Below are 27,369 nucleotides of genomic sequence, written 5' to 3'. Positions count from 1 at the left end.
ACTCTTCTATACATTCACTACAACGTATCTTGTGTCTAAACGTGTGAATAGTTTTTTACTTTTTTTATTGAAGTTTCATATATACAATAGAGTATATAAATCTTAAGTGTACAGCTCAGTGAGTTTTTACATATGTATACACCATGTACCTAACACCCATGCCAAGATATAGACTATATCCAGCACCCAGAAGGCTCCCTCATACACCTTCCCCCGAGCAATATCCAACTGGCCCCGAGAAGTCATCATTATTCTGACTTCTATCATGTAGATTAGGTGTGCCTGTTCTTAATCTTCATGTAAATGGAATCATGCACTATACACATTTTTATCTGGCTGCTTTCACTCAAACATTATGCCTGTACAACAGTAGATCATTCTTTGCATTGTGGTATAGTGTTTCATTGTATGACTATACTACTTTGTGTGTGTGTGTGTGCGTGTGTGTGTGTGTGTGTGTGAGGGGGGAGGATTCCCATACTCCACAGGTAATGTAAAGCTAGCAAAGGAAGAGTTGTCGCAATGGCAGTGGAGGTGGTCAATAGACGGCTATACCACTGATGGACACAGACACTGGCTACCAGATGAACTAAGACCACAACCAAGACAAACCTATCATACGCATGAGGAAGAAGAGAAGGGGAGAGAAGGGTGGAAAATACCGGATGATCTCAGAATTTGTTTTATATCATACCATACTGCTCATCTAGTTCCCAGAGACATGTATATTATAAGAAAAAACAGAAGTTCCTGAAATGATAAAAGTACATCAAATTAGGAACAGTAACATTATTAATATAATTTTTGTTGAATCTCATAAACAAGAGGGATTTCCAGCAAGATGTTGATGCATGATTAATTTGTTTTAATTATGTTTTTCTTATTTACCTGATTTAAACTTCTCTCTTGAATCCTGACAGCTTATTAAAAAGGTTTCTTCGTAGACATTACTTTCCTTCCGCAATCGTCCTGCCTGTGACAGAGATTCGCTTCACTTTATAATCAATAAGCCTCGTGTTCCTTTGTGCATCTTTCAGCCGGCTGCTTTCACATGATTTACTCCGTCTTAGAATTTCCTAGAGGCTTAGATTTAATGCCATAAGAGGGAAATGAACAGCCTTTAATTACCAGGTTTGCCCGAAATGGTGTTAACCTAAGTGTAATGTACCTGAGCCCCCATGGATGTTTGTGGGATCCAAAACAGTGAAAAATATTTATCAAGGTTTCGTTTGCAAATTTTGTTACAAAAATGCTTGCTGATATCGTTAGACATTTGTCGCACATGGAGACAAAGAAAGGATGACTTCTCTATTGTTTTATGATGTTCTTAACTCGGTAATTAAAAGAATAGCACAACCCCATGAACACATAGTTAAAACTAAATTCAGTACAGAAAAATAGCCTTCAATAAAATTTAAAAAGCTTTGCTTTATGTCTTGTTTGCCAATAATTGCATGTTTTGATTCCTTTCTAGTATAACTGCTAAATGTTAGCTAAGTATTTTTCTCCTGATACAGATAATTAGCACAAAAAAACAAATTGGCCACAATGATTCTTTAGGGTGAACTGCACCCCCTCCACGAGAATAGCTTATCTCTTTATTTCAACTTCCTTTTTTAATGACAAATTTCTTGTCTTTTCATTTATTTATCACTATCTCCATTTACTATTCATGATGAAAAGCCTTTGTCCTTTGAGCTACACCTCTTTCTTCGCTTCTACGCTCTCAGCCCCTTTGTAGCCTGTGACATATTAGGTAAACAGACAAGAACTGCTGAGGCATTTCCATGCAAAGATGATGATGAGTTGGCTACAGTAAAACAAGCAGAGAGCAGATAATTCACTCAGGTTCTTTTTATTTCCTCGAAGCAAACTGAAGAGGTAAAGGGTGTACCTATTGAACAAGCAATCAGCCATGATGCACAAAGCTCTGAGAAGGTTAGGTAGAACCCACAATGCTTTGAGGAGCCCATCTATCAAGCTCAAGGCTGAGCCACAAGAATTAGAAAAAGCCCCTCCTGATCAATCCATCCGCACACTTTCGTCCTTGGCTGTCCATAAATTTTCCTCTGTTGGCTCACTGCATAAACCACTTAGTCTATATTTGGGTACCAACTCTCCCAAGCTTTTCTCCCTCATGTAATCTTCCACAGAAATGGGTTGTTGCTTCATACTTCATCATTTGAGAGGGTTATTTCATTTGGTGGCAATTTAAGCTGCACTGAGCTCCTTCCAGATGTGATGAAATTCAACATCGAAAATCTGCTTTCACTCTGAAGGACTGGGATTTGTTTCCAATCATGAGGAGACACTCGTGTTCTTCACGTGATTTCCTAAGTAAGGTTTTGATCCTGGTGAACTTGAAAGTCAGCAAGTTCAGTAAAGAGAAGCAAGAGGTGAGTCCACTCAAAGCTCACCTGAGAGCAAAGTCCTTCGTATCTGTGTCTGTATACTTTCCAAATTTCTGAAAGAATTGTCAATCAAATGATTTTAAAGGCTTGGGTTATAATTAAGAGGAAATGTACCAAGAGAAAAACAAGGCACCATTGGGACAGCTTTTTCAAACAATACTTCCTCTTTCTCTCTGGACTGCTTTTCTTATAGATTAAGGTGCAGATTTTTACCTATCACTTGGCTTAATGCCAATCGGGATTATTATTAGAAGCTCTTAGATTCTCCTTCTTTTTCACTGTTGTTCGTTACATGTTAATATACTTTCCTTAAAATTCACCAAAGGCTCTTGTGGTAAACATGCATGTGAAATATGCACTTTTTTTGTTTTTTTGCTGAGAAGGAGTCGCCCTGAGCTAACAGCTGTTGCCAATCTTCCTCTTTTATTGTATGTGAGCTGCCACCACAGCATGGCTACTGACAGATGAGTGATGTAGGTCTGCACTGGGGAACTGAACCCAGGCCACCAAAGTAGAGCACTCAGAACTTAACCACTAGGCCACCAGGGCTGGCCCTGCACTTTTTGGCATAATCCAGTTCCCTAAGATTTGATGCATAAAGGGCAGTGTTTTGTTCGTGTGCTTTCCCAGAAGGGAATAGTTTTATGAGAAATTCAAGTCAATTTAAATATTGACCTCGTGACATTTACAGAAAGTAACTGAGGACTCACCGAGGTCCTTGGTATTATAGAACAAGGTCTGTAATCTTAGCAACGTGGAATCATCAGGCAGCAGGTCACAAAGTAAACTTGGGCTCTCTATACCAAGGGGCTCATTGTACAGACAAGTTTCATCGTGCAGACAGGATGGAAAACACGGAATTTCTTAGTACATTCTTTAAACTAACTAGCCCTATTGTCTGCCTTGATCACATTGAAATTCTGTATGTAAGACCGTTCATGTCTGATTTCATTGATAACCAATAGATGTTAGCTGACTGTGAAGGCAACGTCCTCTGATTTTGAGCCCAGTGTCTTTCTGCTTTACGATGCTTCAATACCTTTTCTGCAAGACTGGTCACAGGAACAATTCTCTCTGAAACCTTGGCTTGCAATGGAGAAACTTACTGTGAGAAATTTTGACAGCTTTTTCAAAAAGACACGGGGGTGGTGTGTGGGGGCAAAAACACGGCCACCCAAAAGTCTACCTAAAAGTCCCTCTGAAACCTAAGCAGACCTGGCACTTTCCTATCAATTAAATAGACTGGAAGAAGTGTACAGCATTTTTCAAACTATATTCTGAGGAACACTGGTGGGTAATACAAGTGATCGCCTAGGTACTAAGTTTTAGAGGAACCATGTATTAGAGCTCCCTCCGGGAGAGGTACACCACCTATGAAAAACTCTAAGATGGCCCCTCGCAAACACACCTGCTGATTTTGGTTTACCCTCGCATTTGCTGAATTTATCTGTATAACTGTTTTCCTCTAATATCCTTTACAACCAATATTCCATTTTAGAAAACACTCCGGTAGCAAAGAAGAGCACAGAGCAGAGAGTTGCGGCGCCCCCTTTCTATGAGTCTACATAAAGCTCTCCTCTGCACCCCTTGCTTTACTCCTTTCCAGAATCCAGGGGGTGAGCAGCTGGTTACCAAGATTTCTTCCAGCCTAACATTCCATTATTTTAGGCTCTATTAATGATAGCAATGCCTAGCATATTAGTTTAAGGTCAAATTCTGGAAGACTGTAAAGATATCGTTTTTATGCGTTACGTACAGTACTACGTTGAGGGTGGTGCCTCATGTAATCATTACGAGCAACCTGTTGAGCCCACTTTCGTTGGGCTGATATAATGGTGATGGCTGAGCATGATGAAAACACGCCAAGATCAAGAGGTAGAAATAGTTCTACTGCTGATTCTGCCACTTACCTGTGAGACCTTAAGCGAGTCATTTAACCTTCTGAGGTTTCAATTGCTTCACGTGTAATTTAAGTGAATGACTTGTCGGGTCCCCTTCAGAGCTAATATTCTATGACGTGGGGCCTTAAATAAAGACAAGAATGGGTGGCTGCTGTGTCTCTGCTTTTACAACCTGACATTGACTTTATTGATCATTTCATGTGAAGGCCTTGATTAGAAATGCAGTTTCTAATTATAATGTCGTTTCAAAGAGGATACTGGAGCACCTTTTTGGGCATCATTAATATTCATCCATTCATCAATGCAGCCGTCATTTATTAAAAGGCTAAAACATGCCTGGTGTTATGCTGAACCTGGGGAACATGAACGTGAGTAAGACAAACCACTGCCACGCAGAAGCCGAGTGTAATGGAAAATATAGACAAATAATAAAAATCATTCTAAACCAATGTGATAAAGGTTTTATTTTGAATCAGGGTTTTGCAACCTCAGCACTACTGACATTGGGGGCTGGATGATTCTGATGGGGGGCTGTCCTGGGCATTGTAGGATGTTCACCAACATCCCTGGCCTCTACTCGCTAGATGCCAGTAGCACCTCCACCCCACGGGATGGGGAAAAAACATGTCCCCAGACATTTCCAAGTATCTTCCCGAGATGGGGTGGTAAAAATGACCCTTGTTTGAGGACCAATGATTTAAATATATTCTTTTATTTTTAGAGAATTTTCTATGTGCTATGCCCTAAATAAATCCGACTATAAAATTTTAAAGATAGCAATTATGTCCTATTTTTTGGTATAATTTCAATTTTGTAAATATTTATTAAGTTACCTGCACAAGTTTAAGGTGCTATACTATTCTCTGAGGGTTTAAAAAAATTAGTATGACATAATTCACTGCCCTCTGAGGCTTACAATCTTTTTGGAAGGGGTGGAGCACAGAATACAAGTTCCAGAAGAGGGCTATAAACAAATGAGTTAGGAGCAAGTCATTCATTCAACAAACATTTCCTATTATGCGAACGAACGGCACCATTCTGGGCTCTGGGGAGAAGGCAGTAAACAAGACAGATCACTGCCACCAGGAGGAGCCTCCATTCTAACGTTTAACAAATAGCAAAAACGTACAGAACGTCAGATGGTGGAGAGTGCCCCTGATTAAGAGAAAGCAAGAGGGAGGGCTAGGGAGTGCTGGGGCTGGGCGCTGGACACAATTTTATAATCAGGGACGAGGCGCAAGTCATTCCCCACGTGCCCCAGTAAGCCTGAGCACGGTCTTCCTGAGGACCAGCGGCCATCATAAGTAAGCCGCACCAAGCACAAAGTCTGGCTTTCGTTCAGCAAACAATTACTGCATGCTACCCTATGCGAGGTGAGTCACCAAGTGCAGGGGAGAAAAGCCCCAGCTTCCCTGGGTCACAGCTTCCCCAAGTGCCTAATCCACGCTGGTGCTCAAGACTTAAGCCTTCAACAGGCCCCTCCGAGCCTTCCCCACTTCTCAACGCTCACAGCTTCACATGTCTCTGCTGGGCTGGTCCTTTGGATCTCTGTCCTCTACTTCTGGGTCACCTCATCTTCCTTACCCCTGTTTAGGTCTAAGCTGCTTTACTCAGTACCCACAATCACAGGAGACGAGTCCTTTCTCTCTCTCCCATTTTCCCCATGTGCCTCTTGTAGTTTTGCTTGCAGCCTTTAAAACCACCTTGTTAGGGGCCTTTATGTTCTGCTTTCAGAAATCCTCTTGCAACAGACCAAGGTTTTTCACTGAGAGTGCAAAGAGACCCCTCCCTGCCAGCCTTCGTGCTTCTCTCCCTATATATGAGCACACATATCTCTCTGGATGCTTTGGGCTCGTTCAATTTCCACCAGATCTTGTTTGTCTCCAGGTCTTTGGTCTCTCCTCCTTCTCTAAAAGTCTCCAGGACTTGTTCACTCTCCCCAGTGGCTGTTTCCAAGCCACCTCCCTCTCAGCTTGGTTCCCCCACCCATCCAGATTCAGATCTAGCATGTGAGAGCACCACTGGGTTCCAGGTTATGGGGTAAGACCTTCTTATGGATTATTTTATCTAATCCCCTGGTATAGTTACTCCATTTTGCAGACCTTCCTCCAAGGATCCATCTGCCCAGACTCTATCTACCTCTGGATTCTACTTCTTATCTATCTCTACTAGTAGTGCATTTTCAATCTGGCCATAGCCAGAACAGCCTCAGTCTTACCTTGTCATCCAACTGTTGTGAATCTAAATAATATTCTTTGGTGTCTATTTCAAAGTTGAAATTGTACAAAAAAACATAGGATATACATAACTTCTATGAGTGTGAAATCATTTTCTTATCTTGTAACTGGGACAAAATTTCTTCCAAAATAACCATTTAATAGAATAAAGAGAATAAGTCCTCATGAGTATATGAGAAAGCTTTTTTATAATTCCTCAATAATTTTAATTCAACTCTGAGCAAGCTTAGTCTGTCTTGCTGCCTAAAAACTGGAATAGTAAAGGAAGTGTGTATCACAATGATCAGTTTCCTGACTCCTATACCAAGAGAGAGAAGGCATCCCATGTCTTTACTTGACAGTTGATGGGATTCTAGAGAGGGTTCAAATGTCTTTCAAGTCTAAACACAATGGAAGACTGTTGCTTCTCGCATTGGTTGTAAAGACCTCTAGTGACATTTGCTAATTCTGCGACCCCAGTTTTGCAGCCCCCAGACATGTCCTTCATTGCTTTCACTCCAGTTGGTCATTGCAGATGTTGGGCTGGTCACCGGAATCCTATAACCGCAAATTGTGGGGATGGGGTCCACGAAGTTCAGTTAGAAAAAGTTCCTCTTGGGCTGAGGACCCCAAGGGGCACAGTGAGAGCTGGCTGGTAAGGTAAGGTGGTCTTAGAGGCAAAAAGCCCCCAGACTCATCCACAGAGCTCACCTTGCCTCATTTCCTAGCTATGAGTCAGTGTTTTTCTGAATCATCTTGGATTAATGGCTTTACAGATCTCCCCCTCTGTCATCTCAACTGTAGAGTGGAGAGAGCATGAGCTCTCTATTTCCCTGTGGCTTTCTGATAATTACACAATGTCCAAAAAACACTCTGACCTCTTCACAAAAGGCTGCTCTGTAAAGACAAGATATCACAATTGCTTTGATAAATCAGTCTAGGAAATAAATCAAGCACAGACATTCTTGACTTCCAGCGTCACGGAACTCTCCTTGTCTGCTTTAACGAGCCAGGCCAGGCTGGACCCTAAAAGAAATGATTACTGCAGCAACCTTCCATGCCAGGGGAATTTGGGACACCTTTCCTCAAGGCACCAGACACTTGCTTTAGTTCAAGCAAAATAGTCCACACAACAAAAACTCAATTGCTCATCCAAATTAACTGAAACATTCTGGAATATAGGGCCAGCTTATTTTCCTTACTTTCAACTTTACACAGCTATATAGACTCTAATTAAAGGTATTAAGATGATAAAATTTAAATTTCAATTGAAAATTAAGGATAACTAGTTTGAATCCTCTTATAGTCTGCCCTTACAGCTGCCCTTTTATAAACACAGTACTCATTACTCAGAAGTCGATTTTTGAAAATTTAGTAACTTATCTTTTATAACATATTTGCTTTTTACTTTAACATTTTACTATGAAATATTCCATAAAACTGTATGTTTATACCTTTAAAAACTCACTAAAAAGGAATTCCTTAGAAAAAGCTAACTGGTACCTTAAATAAGAAGTTAAACAGATAAACCAAAAAGAGTGGTAAACATACTTCTATAAGCTAGAAATGATGAAGATTCTGCCATCAATCAAAATCGTCTTTCCTGTCAAGTTGCCATAGAGTTGATCCCTGTGCCGGCATGGACTCCACTGGAAGCTACTACTTCCGATACCAATTTTCCCTAAAGACTTTGCACCCCCTCCTCTAAATCTCTGTCCCCATTCCCGTCCTGTCATCCTCAGATCAGATGCACAGTTTCTGGCACAGAAATAACGATCTACATGTCATGCCATGATGAATTCCTGGGGAATCACCAGCATTGCTTCTCGAGTGAAATACCACTGGATGATGCATACTCGAGCATCTCTCTCCTTTTTGAGAATCCACATTTATATGCCAAGAATGCTTTACTCTAAGTCTTGTTAACTCTGCTGCTGACAAATTGCACTGCTCTCAACCTAACCTTGTAAACAAAATCTTCTGGAAGATATGTATACATATGTGTGTACAAATATATGTATATATATATATACACACACATATATGAGTATATCAATAAATAATACAGATATATAATGGATATATAATGGGTATACATATATATCAGAAATTATCATTATGTGTTTATTCAATTTGAGTATTAATTGAAAAAGATATTCAGTTGTATAGGGTAATAAAAGAAAATACCCCACAGATCTAAAGAGCAGCAGATTTATTTTAAAATTGCAACCTATATGAACAGTCTGTTAGAAACAACAGACTCACATTGTCCACATGCCCACATAACAGCATTTTATCTCCCTGAGGGCAAATACATTACCTAATTTAATTAAAAATCTATCTTTCTCTTTTTAATGCAGCTTGTAAAAGAGCTAGTCAGGAGATTTACTAGGCACAACCTAAGTTTACACTTGCAAAATTCATCAATAACTTGCATAGAACACACATTGCCAAGAGACATTGCTTACTTCAGAAATTCTTAAGAGAAAGTCAACACACGCAACAACGATTTACAAAAGACAGTACTAAACTTCATTAAGCAGATGACATGTTTTAACTTAGAACTTCACCCTCTCGTCAAGATTCTCCCTAAAGGCGTGATGGTAAGTATATATGCCTTTAGAAAGGAACCTAAGGGAAATGGCACACTTCCCAGTCTTTTTGTGTCACTAAAAGCCATTTCTTATTAGATTTTGGAAAAACAAACTAACAAAACCAAATGAATTCTCAAGAGGAAATTTCACCCAAGAGAATACAGACAAAGAGTATGCTCATTCAGTTCTGTGGTCAAAACTTTTCTTTTCATCAGGATTTCCACTGAGAACACTACTGCTTCTGGGATAGAAGTCCAATACAGTTCCGAGTACTTGGGGACAAGACAAGTTATCGTGATGTGTAACAGTGAATTCTGGACTATACTATATAAGTTAGTAGCAAGTGGAAATCTCTTCCCTTCTTCTCATCCATTGGCCAGGAAAATCTAAGGAATGTATCATTCCAAATAAAATGAAATGTAACTCCCCCTTTCTCAGAACAATCGCCCCTCGGCCCACATGTTCCTATGCACAGCATGCACTTCAAGGTTTACCTTTTAATTACTGGATTCTGTCAAGTGTCCTTCCTACTATATCCAGCAGGAATGCAAGATGATGCTTGCTCTTCACCCCCAAGTGGCATTTGACTCCACTCCATGCAATCACTCAATGCAGTATGGATGAACGGGCCAAGTTCAGGTTCACTGCCCTACAGTGTCTTTATTCCTCATAGCACATGACTAGAGAGCAAGCGAGCACTGCTGCTGGGGATGCTCCTCTCCTGTTAAAACTAATGGAGAAAGCATGTTGCAAAAAGCTCTCTACAGGCTCGCTCTCACCCTTGCTGTGACAAAGGAAAAGCTGCAGCACTGATAAAGAACAAAAGAAACATACAATATAGACTGCCTCTCCAGAGGAGCTTTCTCTTCCCGCAAAACATTATCCACAGCAGGCTTGGGGACAACAGGTGAAGCCACGTATGAAGCCTTGAACTTTACTGCCCAGCAGAGCCTGGGAAAAATTGCATGGGTGCCTGTGCCATGCAGGCATCGGTCACCCCAGTGACGCCTCTTTGCAACATGCCCTGGGTGTGCATGAGGCCAGCAAATAAACATCCAATAAACAACAGAGAACGCAGCCGACAGCTTAACCTTGCTCTTCCCTTCGGAGATGCCAGCGTGTTCTGTTTGCTCAGGACTCTCCTTTTACCAACATTCAATTTGAATGAGCCAGTGCAAACGCACTGCTCGTCCGCTCCTGAGAACAGGATGCATTTATGTGAAACACGAGGAGAATGCTTAATGCCAAGGCATCCTCTGCATTCCCAGGAGATTTTATTACAGGGCTAGCTTACATTTCACTGCCTGAACCACTGCCAGCACCCGCTGCACTTCTGCGAGCACTGTGACTTCAAGCCAACATCCCATCCACACATTCACACACACATGAAACACTGTGATGTTTGTGCAAAGAGAAGCACCTTTTGCAAACTCCCATCTTGCACCCAGGGATACGCCGGGCGACAGTGATGGTGAGTGCGCTGACTCTGCCACGCTTCTCTGTTCTCTTTCAATCAGCAACTTGCAAGACCGGGGAAAATGAGCACCAGATGTATTGCGGTGTGTCAGCTTTCTGCTGAGAAGTAACTGCTCTGGGGGCCTTTATTAGAAATGGATTCATGAGAACGGGCCACCATAGCTTTAATTCATCTTGATATATAACATTGAATACAAGCTCAATAAAAACTCTGTTAAAAAAGTGGGTGATGTTACGTAACATAACATGTGGCTACCGCCACTGCCAATATGTCATCTGATTAAAATGACCTGCTACCAGCAGTGAGTGAAAGCACGTCTTTTGCTACATTTAATTTTACATTTCCCCCTCGCATGCAGTTCATAGCTGATTGAGTTGCAAAGACAAGGTTGTTACAGTGCTTATTTTTCTTCCTTAAAACTGCTTCAACTGTCTAGCATGGTTTACGAATTAAATTTACATGGCTGTGTTTCACCATGTGCTTTTGTGTCCAGGCATTGAGGACAGAACCTTGGTGTGGCCTGGCAGGGACTTTTCTTATCCTTCTTTTACCACCCGTGGGTTTGGTAACATGCATCTGGATGTAGCAGAGAGATTTTTCCGAGACTTTTGTTACGAGGAGTGTGATGACTGAGGTTGTCAGAGACTCCACGTGGGCAGCGAGCATGCCATTGGGAGGGAGTACCCTGGAACGCTGGCAGTATTTCTTTGGGAAATGCAGAGTGTTGTCACTGGGGTGCAAGGAATTCTGATTTAATCTGCAGGTCAAGCAACTCTGGTCACTGCAGCAGGGCTTATGCAGATCTCTGGAAAGTCACGCTCACCACACTCATAAGAGAATGATGTATAAACCAAATTATAATTTGTAAATTATAACTCACACAATAAATAACATTTGATAAAGGAAATGTCTTTCAAATGACCAGAATTTTCAAATCCACCAAGAGAGCTTGACACACGCTCCACCTCTTCCCCCGGATTCAGGCACTCAGGGGGTCGCTTCCTATTACTCTCATTTTGGATTTCAGGTGCACAGAAGGACATTTAAAAAACAGAAAGAAAAAATAAATCTAGTACAAAACCAAGCATAATATCGTTGGGCTACATTACCTTCTATGAGCTTCTCTTTGAAACTGTAGCCAATTTGTTCTCCATGGACCCAGAAACTGTGTGTGCAGGTGAGCTGAGAGTGAGTGTGTGTATGTGTATGCATTGATAGCACGAGAATAAATATGAAGTTACATAAATCTCACCCTAGGAGTCAATGGGAAATAAAGAATATTAAGATGCTTTACAAAGAGTTGATAAATCAATAAGTTAAAATAAAACATAATACATTCTTTGACTCAACAACAAACCTACGTACACAAATTCAATTTCTAATCCTAGCACAGACATTTGAAGCCATTAGTGTAAGACTGGGAAGCATGAGCAGTGATGGGAAGGAGAAACAGATGTGTATGTTAGCATCAATGATTTGGAAAGAAAACTTTTAGACCAACATTCCATCCTGTCCTCTCAGAAGGTATTTATGATTATGATTGCTCACAGATAGCCTGGACAATTAGAGGATGCCTTCCAGCATTTGGGGGACTATGGAAAGAGCTGGTTGGAAGTGTTGACTATAAATATCAGTTCAAAAACTCCTAATAAAAGATGCTCAGGATGGATCAATTAATTTATCCATACATTTCTTCAAATGAGCATTTCTGGAGTGCCTCCCATGGGCCATGCTCCAGGCTGCCCATCGGAGGACACAGAAATGAACAACAGATCAGGCCTCCTGACCAGATAGGGTTCATGGTCTTAGGCCTCGGGATGCCTTTCCTCATTTCTCAAAGAAATACTTTGGCCAAAGTCCTAGAATATGACAATATAGGATTCCACAAGAGGCATTTCAGACCCATCAGTAATAGGGCTACAGTTCTAAACAGCTGAACCTAATTTTCCCAAATACCTTGGGGGAGAGAAGCTGAGAAGACACCAAGGACAGTTGGCCCCTGAAGTACCAGGAGGAACTGCAGATGATTGGCTGTCTCCATGACCTTCACCTTCTAGTGTCAGCCTGTGGTTTTGTTAGATGGCAAAAGAGACTTTGCAGATGTAACAAGGGTTATTAATCAGCAGACCTTAAAATGAGATTATCCTGGATTACGTGAGTGGGTCAATGGAATGACCTGAGCACTTAAAGGTGGAAGAGGAAGGTGGAAGATGAAGTCAGAGAGCCTCAAAGCCTTGCTGGCTTGGAGATGAAGGGGGCACGTGTCAGGAAAATGGAGACCTCAGTCCTACAACTGCAAGGAACTGAAATCTGCCAATAAACAGCGAGCTTGGAGGATCACCCAGGCTCTAGAAGCTGAGAGCCACAGCCCTGGCTGATACCTGGTAAGACCCTAAGCAGAGAATCCAGCCATGCCGTGCTGGACTTCTGACTCGAAAAAACTGTGAGATAATAAATAGGGGTTGTTTAAATCACTAAGTTAGTGGTAATTTGTTACAGAGCAACAGATAACTAATAAGCCAGCTATGCCTATCGCCAAGGTAGGTGATCTTCTACAAACTAATCATCCTGCTTTGCAAACTGTCTCCATTCATTTGGCTCACCCATGGGGAGGGTAACCCCTACCAGTGCCACAGATGTCACCGAATGGACAAGCCAAGCCCAAAACACACTAGGTCAGGATACCAACACCCGGAGGTTGGGAAGATGATTCCAAGACTGATGGGGCAGAGGGGGAAGCATATTACAAATACCTCCCAGACACTGTGCAGCGTTCTGGGGATTTAGAGGCAAGTAAAGGAAGATCCTTGTCTTCAAGGGCGTTATAATAGAATGGAGGAGACAGGGCAACTAACTAGAAGGCAACGCAGAGCTAAGCAAGAAGCCAGGAGCAGAGGATAAAGCCATTCTTTCCATTTGGAGGCACAGGGGGCCGTTGGAGCCACAGGTGGTGTGAATTCCCAAGCTGCCAGCTGTGTGTGTACCATGCCCCAAGAAAAACTATTAATTACCAAAATATCAATGTTTCATATAAAGACCGGCTCCCATCCTGCACTTGCATAACCCTGCCTCGCTCACCTCACCCTAGTCTCATCCATGTTGTATTCTGTCTTTATTTAAGATGTTGATATTTTGTTCATCTTGGATTTTTTTTTGCTGTCATTTTGATTTTTTTTAAATATTGCGTTAAAATATTATTTACCTTGATTACAGCATGTTTTGGCATCCTCTTAAACTTTGCTCCCCAGGGGAGTGCCTCACGTGCCTTATGATGGTGAAGACGGCGCAGAGGGGACCAGGCAGTGGGGGCCAGGAAGGGCAGGAGTTAGTCCAAGCTCAGCACGGATCATCAGCAAAACTGTTTGCCATTTTAACTTCTGCTTTCTAATTCGGGCACAAGACAAAAATCTCTCTCACTTCTTTCTAGTCTTAAAATTCAGAGTCTAAGATTCTATAGATAAGGCTGCATCTTTATGAAAGGGCAGCCTGACTCCAAAAGTTATCAACGGTTCCTAAGTTGCATAAAGATTTATAAATGCTCAGCTTTATTTTCTTTAAATCTGTTCAAAGTATTAATCTACTCTACTGCTCAACTAGAATAATTTCAGTTCAGAAAATCTACAGAGTTCCCATTCTGGACATCAACACATCTATAAAGGCGAACTGAAATGAAGATTTGGGCAAAATTCAGGGAGAGCTAAGTCCGAGTTAGAAGTGTTTCTGTCTTCTCGGGATAATGAGGTCAAATGACTTCTGCAGTTTCCTGAAGGTGGTGATGCAGCTCGGCAGACCCACCGAATGACCTGTGTGGTGCAGGCTACCCAATGAACACAGGACCCTCTGCTCTTCCTTCGAGGACTGCCACCTTCGTGGGCTTCATTTCTGCTCCAAGAAAGGAACACTGGTTCCCAAAACGGTGCTCAAAGGAAACGCTGAGCTTGCCAATAGCAGACTTCATATTCCATTGGATCACTTTTACATTAGGAGGATTCTTTTCCCCTCAAGTTCTAAAAACAGCAGGAGACCACATAGTTTGAGCTTTGGATTATTGGCAGAACAATTTGTCCCCATTGGCTTTTTGGCTTTGTTTAGTTGGGAGATAATATTATTCTATTGTCAGGTTGATGCTGGTTCCTTCTAGCTGTGAGTGGGCTCAACACAAAAGGTGTTCTCAGGGCCAATTTAAAGCAGCAGGTAGAAATTGTTACACATCTGAATCAAAATAGAGAGGAAAAGTATATGCCACTTGCTTTGATAAACTCCCACCATTTATTATCTGAGATTGAGGTTTTTAAAGGCAAACACATTGTGGAGTTTAAGCAATCAGCATCTGATTTGTACTTAATGATGGAACTCTTTTAAAGGCTCCATAATAATTAAAATACAAAAAAGGCAACACAATGTCATATGAGAATTTGAATTTTTAAACACCCAGGTTAAAGCATGGGGAATGTAATATTCTCTCTGCAAAATGAATTATTTCCTTTCCATGAAGCAATCAGCTAGAACTCCAATATGTAATCCAACAGAATACACAAAGCAAAGTGCGTGAGGCAAACTGCCCTGGGAAAATATTAAATCCTGCATGTGCGATTACGCACTTGACCTTACCAATCCAGGGTAAGATATGCAAGGTTTCTAAAGTTTCGTACCTGACAAACACCAAAATGTCATCGAACTGTCTAGGTGTAGAGGCACCTGGTGAGGCAGCAGAAAAAGAGAACTGGAGCAGCAGGGCTGCTTCCCAAAGTTCGGAGGACTTCTCGCTACTGCATGGCACCATGAGGCCAGGGCTCAGTCCTTTGACTCCTCAGCCTCTCCTGGGGACCGTCCCAGATGGTGTCAGGCCCTGTGGCGCTTCAGGACTGATGTCTTTATTTAATCAGATACAGACACTTCCATAACTCAGAGTTCACTCTCCTTCTCTGAGGAAGTGCCTCAAACCCTCTTGAAAGGGAGACCAGCTCTGTCAGCATATGACAAAAAAGGCCACGTCACCTTCCTAGCAGTCTTTTAGAATTTAATTAACCATTTCCAGGCCCAAGTTACAGACCTAAAGCAAAAGGCAATGGCTTAGCCTAGACAAACTGCTGTGGCAACCCAACACTTCTGGTCTTTGCAGCTTGATCCAACTCGACCATGTTGGAGAGGAGATGCTGATGGCCATAGGCAGGCTAGAATGAGAGAAAAAACACTCCATCAGGGGCTAGGAGGGGCTGACCTCGCTGTGCTTCAGCCAAGGCTTCAGAGGGCCTGTGAGTTGAGGCGGTGCATTGGAATCAGGTGGGAAGCATTAAAAATACTCACGGCTGGTCCCACCCCAGAAATTCTAACGTAATTGGTCTAGGCTGTGACCTGGGCATCAGGACTTTTAAAAGATCTTCAGGAGGTGCTAACATTCAGCCAAGGCTGGGAAGCACCAAAGTAAGGCTGACAGGTTTCCGGCAGCTTCCAGAAGTTAGCACATGTCAAACACTGGGAGGCTGCACAAGACTGAAGTTAATCTGACTGTAGAGACAGTAAATCCAAATCAAGCTAAGAAACTGTGATGGAGCCTGGGCTTGTCCTGGGTCAGCAGCCGAGATGCCAAGTGGGACAGTCTTCCCCACAGTGGAGGAAGGCTGGTTTCTGGAAGTAGCCCAGTATTTATCATAGGCCATCATTCCACATCTATTCTTATTTGAGGTTGCATGCTAAAACACAGAATACCCACCTAAACATGAATTTCAGATAAACAATAAATAATTTTTTAGTATAGATATATCTCAAATATTGTAAGGGATCATAATTTTTAGAATAAGTATATCCCAAATATTGCATGGGCTATACTTATACTAAAACTATTTGTTCTTTATCTGCAATTCAACTATGCATCCTGTGTTTTTATTTGCTACATCTGGGCACACTACTCATATTTAGTCTTCATTGTTATCACAGGCATATTTATTGATCTCATGTACCAGCCACTGGGCTCAGCATTTAGCATACTATAGCACATTTAATCTTCAAAGAAACTACCACTGTGCAGATGTGAAGACTGAGCCTTGAAGAGCTCTTTTCCTGAGAGACCAATAGCTCTCCTGCCTCCTGTTGAGTAAGTGTGGGTAAATGTCGGGGTGCTGACCTAGGTATGCATGCCAACCCAACCATTTTCAGTGGGCCTTGCAGCAAATAATTTAGTCTTTCTTGGCCTCATTTCCTCTCTAGGCAATAGGAGGCTTCTTAGGGGATGTAATGAGAATTAATTAAGAGTCTACAGAGCACGAAGCCCGGTGCCTGGCATGTGATAGACTCCTAAAATGGTGGCGATCATTACTGCCATGACTTTCTAACAGGTTGATTTCGGTGGGTCTCTGAAATACTCATATGAAAATAAAACCAAAAGAAACCCTTCATACAGGAATTCCAGCCTCAGTTCTTTAAGTTAAAAGTAAATTAGTTTAGAAAATAACATTTAATTCGGGACGTTTCTCCCTCAACTTTCATGCATTTTTTTCCCTTTTCTTGTCACACTATGGTGGGCCTCTCAAACATCGTGGCCCACCATAATTCTCAGATGTGATTGTGACCAGATGATCTGGCTGTGACATGGTGGGGGCAGGAGATAGTCATTAGAGTATAAAATATGGGTAGCTAATTCCTTATTGTGTAATTTTGGGGAGAAATCTACATGTTATTTGGATGACATACTAAGAAACACAGATACTACAAAACCACTAAAACAGGTATAAAAGTACAAAATTCAAGTAGCATAGGGGATGGGATAGTTTTGTAAGAAAACCTGGACTGAAGATAGCTATGGCAATTTAATGTAAAACATAACTACGTGTTTCCCAGCAGTCGAGGCAAAAAGGGAAACACAATCTATTAAAAAGGAAACACAGTCTATTACTTGGTTCCCTGTCTAATAACAGGAAACACACTTTATCAGGAGAGAGAAATTTCCCCCTGGCAAGAAGATTAATATATCGCCTGGCTCCCCAGATGACATACTAGTAGACTGAGTCTATATTTATATTTTACTAAAGATACAGAAGCATCCTGAATTCCAAGTATTCTTTTTTATTTCCCTGCTTTTTCTCCCCAAATCTCCCCAGTACACAGTTGTGTATTTTAGTCGTGGGTCCTTCTAATTGTGGCATGTGGGATGCCACCTCAACGTGGCCTGACGAGCAGTGGTATGTCTGCACCCAGGATCCGAACCAGCGAAACCCTGGGCCGCTGAAGCGGAGCACATGAACTTAACTGCTCAGCCACGGGGCTGGCCCCCCAAGTATTCTTAAGGATAAAATTCCTGAACACAAAGCAATCAAGAAAAAATATTAAAAACCTGTTTAAGGAAGAAGGTTCTAGTGATTTTGGAAAAGACCAGGGGTCTGGCTGATTGAAATGAAAAATTATAATTACAGTCCATGGTTCACCAGAGCTTTTCCTTATTCTCACCTAATACATTTTTCTTTAGCACACTTGTAACGTTTTGCAAGCACCTTCCCAAATCCTTGCCTTCTGGCATGACTAGATTTTCATAGCACGCCGGATGGCTCCTGGAGGGAGGCTGCCCTGGGGCTGACGCGGCTCTCACTCCATCGCCTTTCCAGCAGAAGGTTCTCCTGCTCCACAAGGGTTCCTGGCACCAGATGGCCGAGCCCAAGGACAGAGGGTCGCTGTCTTCCCTCAGAGTTTTGATGTGAGCCTCCTGGGAGAAATAGCTAGAGGAACTCCCAACCCATTTGGCTTTTGCTTTTTGTTACTTTTCTGCTGCTGCTTTCCCAGTTTGAAACCTTTGAATGAAGCGATCAATTTGAAGCAAATTCCCTGTGGACATTCTCTTTGTGAATTATGTTAGTTATTGAACAGCATAGATTTTCTTTTAAAAAAAAAGGAACATTACAAGGAGTGAAAGAGCATTTGCTCAATGCTAGAAAACTTTTTCACACTACAAAAATTCAGGCCAATAAACATAGAGCCACTAAATCCTACAGAGAAGGCAAAAATTACATATATAATATACACACACATAGATGAAACATATATTATACATATTTATATATAACGGAAGAGGAAATTCAGTCACATATAAAATACATACAGTCATGCTCCTCAAAACAACATTTCAGTCAATGACAGACTGCATGTACGACGGTGGTCCCATAAGATTGGTCCCATACAGCCTAGGTGTGTAGTAGGTTACACCATCTAGGTTTGTGTAAGTGCACTCCATGATGTTCGCACAATGCTGAAATCACCTAACGACACATTTCTCAGAACACGTCCCTGTCGTTAAGCGACCCATGACTGTACATATATAAAATAGAGCACAGGAATCAGTACTCTGAATTGATGATTTAGTTTACCAACTATAACTAAGTCCAAACTCGATAGCATAGGGACAAGGCCTGTTGGAATGTGGCCTCACCCTCCCTCACTGTTCTCTAGTTGTACGATATCAAATTAAGTTCCTTGAACCCATCGTGCCTATTATACTTCAGGGTCCTTCTTTATAACAGCAGTTTCCACTGACTATGAGACTGTCACCATTTCTCTCCAACTATTGAACTCCTACGTATCTTTCAAGACCCAGATTAAACACCACCTCCTCCATGAGGCCTCCCTAGAAAGGCCTAGGCATGGCAATTAGCCACCATGGCATTTCATACAGACCTATGCCACTTCTCACATTGGGGAGTTATGCATTTGAATCTGTTTCCCATTCTAGACTACACAATTCCCATTCTGCTTTGTCTTTGTGTCTCCAGTCTTGAGACAATATCTAGCCCAAGTAAATATGTATTGAATTGAATTAGAAATCAATTCAGACAAAAAGGAGGCCTGAGTTAATTACATGATAGAGCCCATGCTAAAAAATAGTATTTCTTAATTCTGGTTTGGAGATGGACCAGTGTGATTGCAAATACTTGCACGGTTTCATAAATTATTGAAGAAGTCTCAAAATGAAAATAAATTTGAGTTTAATTTAAAAATGCCCTTACATAGACCAGAATGCTCCTTGACACGGGGAGGTGTTGCAAAATCAGAGAATGAAAACTCGAGACAATGCCACTAAGTTCTATGTTCTGGAGCTACTTTCTAAAGAGAGACAGAGATGGAGACAAAGAGAAAGAGAGGCAGAAAGCATTTAAATTAGGCCAGAATCTATCATATACTTTTTTGTAAATTTGGTGTTAATTTATAGCTTTTATTACATACAATGTTTTTAGATAACAGGTTCTGTTAAATGTTTTAATCTATTGACTTGCAAAAAAATAGCAAATAGCGGAAAATGTAAAACATGTTCCCTTGCTGGGTAGCAATGTACAAACCATTCTTTTATGTTTTTATTCCTTTCTCAGTTTAGCGCTGGCCTTCACTTTATTGAAAAGAATATGGTGTGAATAATTTATACTAGCTGATTTTGCTCACTTCAGTGGTACCTTGTATTCAGCCTCTTTCTTTCTCCCTCGTAATGTCACTTCTTGTATACATTCTCATCTCCAGCTACCCAAAACGGGAAAGGCCAGAGCACTGGGTTACGAGATCTCTTCTCCCCAGGGTTGTGGGGAGGAAACTGAGGCACAGAGATGGAGCTGCTTGCTCTAGCCAGGCAGTCTGCCCCAGGGGCCAGCTCCTAACTACCACTCTCTGTCTCCCAGGTGAAAGGCCAAGCTCTGGGCTGACCAAGGAGAAGCTTTCTGGCATGGATGGTAATTTAAGGTACTGCATTAGATGCAGCAGCGTCTGTGTGGATGCCGCAGTCAGCCAGCAGGATGGGTGAGAAAGAATGAGAGCCGGGACCCTAGCCTGGGGAGTTGTCTGAAGATCTGGGGGCATCAGTGATGAGAAGGGTAAGCAGGTATAGTCAGGGGTCTGAACCTCCTGGGAGGAATTTTTTTTGTTTTGCTTCTTTTTAATGAAGATGGAGGAACAGTCATCCTACTTATTCCGTTTTAGTTCCTTCTTAATTAACATAATAAATCCCTTCTACAAAACTCTCACCAGCCCGTTATATCACCTGGCTTAAGGTTGGTCCTTGACACCATCTTCTTCACCTTCCACATGCAATCCCTGACTAAGTCTGTCAATTTTACCTCCTGAAAGTATCTTTAATTGTCCCCTTTCCCCATTGCTATCAACAGCATCTGATATTACTGCTGCCCCAAGTACCATCAACCCTCCCCACAGCTGGACTCCTTTCACCACCCCCTGCCCCCTGTGCCTCTCCTCCCCCCGAGCCCTCCAATCCCTATTCTCCACCCTGCAGCCACCAAGACCTTGTCAAAGTGGAAAACCCGCCTCAGGGCAGTTGCTGCCCGTGATTCACTACACAACTCCAGGGGGCACTATGTGCAACGCATCCATGTCATGCTCGCGGAGGCACCATTCATTAGAATAAAATGTGGAGGTACTCCTGGAGAAATGCAAAGCTGCGTGCTGGATGTGCAAGCCGAACTGGGACAGCAGAGTGGGCAGCACCACCTGCCCAGAGGTGGGACAACGAGCTAGAAACGTTATCTGCATTGAAAGAGGGCAAAACAAAAAAAGGGCAGTGGGAATTTAGGAGTTTGTAGAAAGCATTTGAGAACTTCTAGACTTTCTGTTCTTCTCCCACTGACTCTGGGTAGGTAAGTGAATCAAAAAGCAAGCTCATGTATTTCCGTATTGTTTCACCTGCTCCTGCACAAGGACAAGCCATGGACTAGGAAAAGCAAACACTGTTTCCTGATGCCCCAGGGAGCTGGCTGGTGGGCAGAGTCCAGATGCCTGGTCTTTAATTATGCTCCCACCCTTGTCATCCCCCTAGATGGCAGCCTACAGAGAGGGAGAAAGAGCAGAAGAGGGACCACCCCCACCGGCTAAAGGCCAGCATTAGGTAGCTCCCGCTGCCTTTTCCACCTGGGTTGGCACCCCTCTCCCCTGGTGTTTGGCACTGTGGCCACCGAGGGGCTTCTGCAGCAGGGCTTCCCTGAGCCTGGATGCACGGCTCTCCTCTCACCTGGCTAACGCACACTCAGTCCTCTTTAGCTCTCAGACCAAGTGGCACTGGCTTAAAGCCATCCCTGAATGCCAGTCTCGGTCCAGTGCCCTGGGATGTGTCCCCATTGCCCTTGCAGGTTTCCTTCAATGCAGTCAAGGCCACTGGTATACTCCACTTAGCCATGTGCCCATTGGATCCAATGCCCCTCTCCTACAAGATTGTGTGTCCATCAGAGCTGGGACCATGTCACTTTTGCTTGGTGTTATATTCTTTGAGCTGACATAGAGTCTGGCCCATGGGGACACTGGGTGAGTGTATTCCTATCTAGTGCCTACATCACTTCCTATAAATGAAAAAAATGCATGAAGATTGCTAATGCTGTGGTTAATTTATGTCATTTTCATCCCTATTCTGGACAACTGCACAACCTCCTACCTGGACTCTGAAACTAGTCTCTGAGCACTCGAGTCCACCCTGTGCATGGCCAGCGGGGTTGGGTTTTGCTAATGTCATCCTGTCCAGTCTTCTCACTCCCTTGCTCAATCCCACCGGATGCCCATGACCCACAGGATACATTTCACGTCCCTGATTATGGCGTATGAAATTCTTCATCATCCAGCTTCACCTTGCTAAAATTCACATGGCCTCTCGGTCCCACCCAAAGTCCACCTACGCTAAACTTCTGCTTCATTCCTTATAAGGCTGGCTGCACTCTTTGTCTGGATTAAAAAGTCTTCGCCCCTTCCAGGCCTGGCAAACCCCTTCGTGCTGAGCAGACCCAGGTCAAAAGTTACTCATATTGATGTTTCCCTGAACCCTGAATCTGAGTTAGTAGCTTCCTGCCCTAAATTTCTACAACTCTCTATCGCAACCCCTACCATAAGGCAAAACGCATTGGAAGACCATTACTTATTTAGTTGTTTGTTGCAAATCTGAGCTTTTGAGGACACTACGGTCCATATTTATCTGTCTATCTCCAGTGCTGGGCACAGAGCCTGACGCACAAAGTTATTGAATGAATGAATGAATGAACAAATGAAAGAACCTAGGAATGACTTATAAGGAGGAGAAAATGTGGCAGAAAATAAGGGGAGAGGGCAAGAGGAATAAGGTGGAAAGCTTAAGAAAAGACGCAAAAACAAGAACTCCTAGCACTTCCTCCCTTGATTCCACCAGCTCTCATTGCTACCTGCCCCTTCCCCTGGGTGGTAGGGGCAGCTATCCTGCTGTCTGGAATGGCTTCATGGAATGGGGCCAAGCCAGGTCAATTATGAGGGATGGAGGAGAAGAGGACACATATAGGCCATGAAATTATGGGAGTAAAGAACGAGATCTGTCCCCAAAGAGACAGGCCCAGATGACTGGAGGACAGCAGGAAGGCTCTAGAACCAGGTAAACAGAGCTATGGGACGGGGAAGAGGAACAGCAAGATGGAAGCCAGGTGTACTAAAGACAAACTAGCTACTTGCCAACTACCTGTCCCTACAACCACGGGACCAAGAGCCACAACCAAGAAAGACATGGATAGAGCTCTGTCTTGTTTGCAAAGCCATTTCCCAAGCCATCTCATCAACCCCTCCAACAGGAGTCACTGTTACCCATATTTCAGAGCTGTGAGACCAAGGCCGAGAGGCGTGTCTTGCCCAAGACCCCATAGAAGGGAATCACAGGACTCTGATTTGAATCTAGGTCTTCTGTCTCAAATGTCAGGCTTCTTTTCACCCCCTTAACTCCCACAAAATGTCTCAGCATCAAGAAGCTGCAGAGAAAGGCAGAGGACCCTTCACACTGAGAAGGAGATTCAAGTTTACCAGTATCTTCAGCTTTCTCTTTCCTATCTACCCTCTTGATCTGGGTCTCAGGGAAGCAAGCCCCAGATCTGTTCTCACTTGGGCTGTTTACAAAGACATGGAATCACAATAAAGGCCATATCTCAGAAGAACACCAGCTGGATGCACCAGACCTCTAGTCCAGGACATGCAGAGGTGAGGGCAGGAGCTGAAAACCTGCCACCACGTACAGCTTCCCCACCTGGTGTGTAGTTTGATATACTTTGGTGAATAAAGAAAGAAAAGAATCAGCCAATCAATGGGTATTCCCACTATTTCAAGTAGTCTTCAACCAAGGAAAGCTATATGAACTCACTAAGCCAGTCTCTGCGGCTTTGTGACCACGGCAGCAAGATTCCAAACTGGCTTCTTGCTTTTGGAAAAGCCCTTCTAATAACAGCACAAGTGCGTGTTTGTGTATGTGTTTATTAACCATGTTTCTAGCTTCTGTAAACTTGGTGCTTTATTTAACAAGTGCCCTACGTACACACGCCAGACACTCCTTGTCTGGACAACATAATGATTTGCCTGAGCCACCCTGCCTTGGCCTCCTGCCTCCCTCATCTTTCACATCCCTCCTAAGAGGTAGTCCTCTTCCGGGGAGCACACTTTTCAAATACAAACCAACCAACCCAGGGTCCATACCCCTAGCCACCTCCTTTATTGGGCTGTCATGTCCAGGCCACTATTCCCCTGCCCTAATCACCCCAGGGCCAAATACCAGACAACTAGAGACAACCCTACACACAGAGCCTGCGGAAATTAATCAAATCAGCCAATCCTAAGCCTGCATGCTCCGCCTCACCTGTTCCTTCCCATGACAACAAGAATAAGGGCTCTTGCTATAGCTCGCCTGCTCCTTCTGCCTCCTGACCGACCCTGGTGCTCCCCCATGTAGCCCCCAATGGCATGATATGCCCCCTCTTCTTAGGACCTGTAATAAAGCATCTTTTCAAGACCAATCATCTCCTGACCTGTTAGCCTTGCCATATCTCAAATTTTCTATTAATGCACTATATTTTAGAGCTCTGTGTGTGTGTATGTGTGTGTGTGGTGGCAGAGGTGTGGGTGTGGGTTGAGGATCTGATACTCCAGTTATCTTCAGAGAAAATGGAAGTTTCATTTTTCTCTTGATATGGAAACTACAAGCTCCCAATGCCTAATAGATTCCAAACATAAACAAGTGAAAGTTCCTCTGGCTTGTAAAGAACTTGCAGAGATGTCTGAATGGGATTTAGGAGTCTTCCGACCTCATTCCAGAGTGCTGTCACCTAATGTGCTCTCCTGCTTCTAACCAAGAGGATCTAATGCCAGGGGCATCACCTTCCTCTCCATTTGCAGGATGCCACTTTCTGGGCCGTCACGCTGACAACTTGTCACTGCACTCCCAAAGAGGCTGTCAAATTCTTCCTCAAAAAACATACATGCCACAACAATGGAATGATCCGCTGTACAGTGACTCAAACTTCAGGTGTCAAAGTTGTTTCATGTGCCAAATGACAGCAATGACAGATGCCCACAATTACATTTGGTTGGCACTCCAGCTGGTGGAACGCTACCTACCTAAGGAGCTGAGCCCAGTGCCTGAGCTATTGGGCCTTACACTGTCTGAGGTGTAGTCACTACTGATTTCTATGCCCTCGGAGCCCTACGAGTCCCAGGACTCAAAGGAAAATACAAACATTTAGCGAATACTTGACACACTGCCTGTGGAACTGTATCATTCCAACAAGGCAAGTATTTTGAAGGAATAAAATATTCTACTAATAGGAACGTCATTTAGAATTGTAAGTTACTATGGGATAGGGTAAAGAAAGTTTCTGGATAATGGGCTTTCCCTCCTAATATTTTCAGAGACACAGAGAAGATTAAGATTGCCGACATGAGCTGGAAGAAAATAAATGGACAGATTTATACTAAATACTAACTTAACTGAGGCTCCTTTACCGTCTGTAGTGAGTTGAATTGTGATCCCCAACAAGATGTGTCCAAGTCCTATTTGGAAGAGCAGTATTCGCAGACATAATTAAATTAAGGATCTCAAGATGAGATCATGCTGGATTAACTGTCTGGGCCCTAAATTCAATGACTAGTGTTCTTACATAAAGAGGAGTGGACACAGACAGGAAAAAGCCCACAGGAGAAGGCCATGGGAAGACAGAGGCAGAGATTGGGGTCACGCTGCCCTAAGCAAAAAAATGCCCGGAGCCACCAGAAGTTGGACGAGCCATGGAAAGATTCACCCCTAGAGCCTTCAGGAGTGTGGTCCTGCCAACGCCTTGATTTTGGACTTCCAACCTCCACAACTGTGAGAGAATACCTTTCTGTTGTTATAAGCTGCCCAGTTTGTTACAGCAACCGTAGGAAACTACCATGCAGTCATATGTACATTCAAAGTCCAAAGGGCACAAATAATGATGCAAAAATGTGTCCTTGTCTGAAGATATTTGAAAAATCACTGTGCACTATTGCATCTAGCTCTTTCCCCTGCAAGCAAAAACGCTAAATGATCAAATCTTAAGTGACATCAAATAGAAGGACAGGATCAGTGTTCCGAGCAAAGCTGGGGGCTTCATCTGCCTGCTCCTCTGCCTGCTCCTGTGGTTCCTAAATTATCACAGAGAGGGGACGTCAGATCAGCCTGGACCCTTTCCAGAGCTGGAAAACCCAATACTCCCCTTGATAATTATATTTTATTGCTTATGCATTCTACAGAGAAGAGTTCCTTAATATTCCAACTGAACTTTCACTGCTCCGGCTATTTGTAAAAGCCATCTCTTACCCAATACATAAATATTCTTCAAAACGTACCTTATGCGTTAGATTCAGAAAAATGCAACATCAGGATTGCACAGTCTGACAGAGTTCAAGAAAGAGCTGATTTGCATTATTTTGTAAGACAAGGCCATTAAACTCAACTATTCCATTACATTGACTCTTACTTTTGTCAGAGAAACTCCATCTTCCTTTAATCACCCTGAGCTGACAAAACAAGAGCAATTTTGAGGGACTTCTGTGATCATTCCCCAAAGCCTCAGAGCTCCATTCAGGCCTGCAGAGTTCAAAATGCTTACTGGTTCCTCCTTTACATGACTGGAGACTTTAGCAAAGCAGCCACAAAACACAAAAAAGCCACAGACATCTCTGTTTCCTCCAAATAGTTAGAAGACAAATGAACATACAAAGTAGAACTATCAGGAAAAAACCACTATATTGTCTGAGCATAAACTCATTCTTAAATACACTTATCTCTTGAAATAGTTTTCCAAAGATGTGGTCACCCTCTTTATGGGGCAACATAAACTGTTTGGTAACCAACCAGTTTTTAACTAGTAAGAAAATGTCAGGAATTAACCAGAGCATTATGAGAAGATAGGACCTGTTTAGTTTTGGGGAGGAGTGAAAGGAACTTTCATCAGTTGGCCTGCATAACTACTGTACCCTACCCCCAGCTTTACTAAGATATAATCAACAAATGTGATTACTCTTAACAACTCAGAATATTGTTGACCAATAGTGACTCAGACTTGTTCAGAATTGGAATTTGTGTAAATAGGAAATGACACAGGAACCTTTTCTTTCTTCATTTTTTTCCTACATGTTTAGTTTTGATACAGAAAATGAAGGTAAAAATATCAGGCTTGCCAATGTACATACAAGGACAATTTCCCATTAAACGATCCTCATAGGTCCCAATGAACTACACACACACACACACACACACACACAAACAAACATTATTTTTTTCAGTGTAACTCACTGAGTAGGCCAATCTTTTGCAAAATTCTGCAATTACAGGAATTTGGTCTCAATCTCCCTTAATCTCAATCAGATTCAGAATAGACATACATGAACTTATTCCCACTTGAGGACTAAAGGGCTGATAGCAATATAATTGGGTACATATCTAAAATATCCAATTCCTTTAAAGATCAAGAGCTAGTGGAATGGTACGTAATTGGACTGCTA

General features: G+C 42.6%; 1 protein-coding gene across 4 annotated transcripts in view; it reads right to left on the bottom strand.

Moving 5' to 3' along the window:
• Positions 1-27,369, bottom strand: part of FRMPD4 (FERM and PDZ domain containing 4) — a 507,120-nt gene that overhangs the window by 278,991 nt on the left and 200,760 nt on the right. The window contains exon 1 of one of the 4 annotated variants that reach the window (XM_070502474.1): positions 9,617-9,756. The exons of the other annotated variants lie outside the window; for them this stretch is intronic. The gene's annotated coding sequence lies outside the window, so the exon portion shown is untranslated. Of the gene's footprint in view, positions 1-9,616; positions 9,757-27,369 lie in introns of those variants that run through there. 4 annotated transcript variants of the gene reach the window in all.

Source organism: Equus asinus, chromosome X (assembly GCF_041296235.1).
Source record: "Equus asinus isolate D_3611 breed Donkey chromosome X, EquAss-T2T_v2, whole genome shotgun sequence".
Classification (NCBI taxonomy): domain Eukaryota; kingdom Metazoa; phylum Chordata; class Mammalia; order Perissodactyla; family Equidae; genus Equus; species Equus asinus.
Note: the sequence above shows the minus strand (reverse complement) of the source record. Positions and strands in the feature narration are given on the sequence as shown.